This window comes from Bos javanicus, chromosome X, assembly GCF_032452875.1.
Source record: "Bos javanicus breed banteng chromosome X, ARS-OSU_banteng_1.0, whole genome shotgun sequence".
In the NCBI taxonomy this organism is placed as follows: domain Eukaryota; kingdom Metazoa; phylum Chordata; class Mammalia; order Artiodactyla; family Bovidae; genus Bos; species Bos javanicus.
The window spans coordinates 105,282,805-105,285,175 of NC_083897.1; the positions used below are offsets into that span (position 1 = coordinate 105,282,805).

Sequence of the window (2,371 nt, forward strand, 5' to 3'; positions counted from 1 at the left end):
TCATGAGAAACGCTGGGCTGGAAGAAACACAAGCTGGAATCAAGATTGCCAGGGGAAATATCAATAACCTCAGATATGCAGATGACAACACCCTCATGGCAGAAAGTGAAGAGGAACTAAAAAGCCTCTTGATGAAAGTGAAAGAGGAGAGTGAAAAAGTTGGCTTAAAGCTCAACATTCAGAAAACTAAGATCACGGCATCCGGTCCCATCACTTCATGGGAAATAGATGGTGAAACAGTGGAAACAGTATCAGACTTTATTTTTGGGGGCTCCAAAATCACTGCAGATGGTGACTACAGCCATGAAATTAAAAGACGCTTACTCCTTGGAAGGAAAGTTATGACCAACCTAGATAGCATATTCAAAAGCAGAGACATTACTTTGCCAACAAAGGTCCGACTAGTCAAGGCTATGGTTTTTCCAGTGGTCATGTATGGATGTGAGAGTTGGACTGTGAAGAAGGCTGAGTGCCGAAGAATTGATGCTTTTGAACTGTGGTGTTGGAGAAGACTCTTGAGAGTCCCTTGGACTGCAAGGAGATCCAACCAGTCCATTCTGAAGGAGATCAGCCCTGGGATTTCTTTGGAAGGAATGATGCTAAAGCTGAAACTCCAGTACTTTGGCCACCTCATGTGAAGAGTTGACTCATTGGAAACGACTCTGATGCTGGGAGGGATTGGGGACAGGAGGAGAGGACGACAGAGGATGAGATGGCTGGATGGCACCACTGACTGGAGGGATGTGAGTCTGAGTGAACTCCAGGAATTGGTGATGGACAGGGAGGCCTGGAGTGCTGCAATTCATGGGGTCGCAAAGAGTTGGACACAACCGAGCGACTGAACTGAACTAAACTGAAGGGTGAGTGACTGAGTTTAATATGTAATCCCTGGTGGCTTCCCTGATAACTCAGTTGATAAAGAATCCGCCTGCTATGCAGGAGACCCCAGTTCAATTCCTAGGTCAGGAAGATCCCCTGGAGAAGGAAAAGGCTACCCACTCCAGTATTCTGGCCTAGAGAATTCCATGGACTATACAGTCTGTGGAGTCACAAAGAGTTGGACAAGACTAAGCGACTTTCACTTTCACTGGTGGATTAGTGGTAAAGAATCCACCTGGCAATACAGGGCGGGTTTAATCCCTTGGTTGGGAGGAGGGCAGGGCAACCCACTCCAGTATTCTTGCCTGGAGAATCCCCATTTACAGAGGAGCCTGGCAGGATGCAGTCCATTGGGTCGCAAAAGAGTTGGACATGAGTGAGTGACTAAACAAACCCCAAAACTAGGGTCTATAACAACAGTGTTGGATAGAGAGTGAGCTCCTGTTATCCGACTGCCTGTGTGACATTAGATGAGTGACTTTTCTGTTTAGGGTCCAGTTTCCCCATCTGTAAATATGGATAATCGTGATGTTCACCTCATGGATCATGTGAGGATTAAAGTTAATATGCATAGCCCTTTCCTCAGCGGCCGCTAAAGTACGCAGTCCTGAGGAAGCTAAGGCCTGGTTAGGGTGAGACTTTCACTGCATCTGGGCAAGTAGCACCGCGCCCAACAGCCCCCACCTAGCACTCGCCCCGCACCATGGCCTCCTTCTCAGAGCTTGCTTGCATCTACTCGGCCCCCATCCTGCACGACGATGAGGTGACGGTCACAGAGTGTAAGAATAATGCCCTCATTAAAGCAGCTGGTGTAAACGTTGAACCTTTCTGACCAGGCTTGTTTGCAGAGGTTTTGGCCAATGTCAATGATGGGAGCCTCGTCTGCAACATGGGGGCTGGTGGACTTGTCCCAGCAGCTGGTGCTGAACCTGCAGGAGGTCCTGTCCTCTCCACCACTGCTGCTCCAGCTAAAGAGAAGAAAGTAGAAGCAAAAAAAGAAGAATCTGAAGAGTCTGATGATGACATGGGCTTTGGTCTTTTTGACTAAACCGCTTTAGTAACAGGTTTAAAATAAAAAGCTGAGCTCTTTAAAAATAAATAAAAAATAAAGTTATCACGCATAGAGCACCTAGAACACTGCTTGGCATGTGAGTGGACAGTCACCCTTAGTCATAATAATAAAGGTGATGGTAATGATGGTTATAAGCGTGTCTCAAGAAAGAACGAAGGAAGAGCATCAGGAACAAGACAAAAATAGGAAAGGAAGGTCCTCGTTTGAGGCTATGGGGTGTCTCTCTTTCCTGCTTTTCCATGATTGTTTGATTCCTTTTTCTGTCTTCCACAGGTTGGGACACAACGTACAGACTGAAGCTGAAGTTCCTGGTGTTCTCAAGCCAGGAGGCTCAATGGGGGTATTCGTGTTATAAATTTCCGGAAGAGAGAAACAGAAGCCTCGCCAGGGTCAGAAAGCCTCCAGGGGTCCTGTCACTGG

General features: G+C 47.1%; 1 pseudogene; it reads left to right on the forward strand.

Annotated features, from left to right (window-relative positions):
• Positions 1-1,559: 1,559 nt before the first annotated feature.
• On the forward strand, positions 1,560-1,959 carry LOC133243472 (large ribosomal subunit protein P1-like; annotated as a pseudogene).
• The last annotated feature ends 412 nt before the right edge of the window (positions 1,960-2,371 follow it).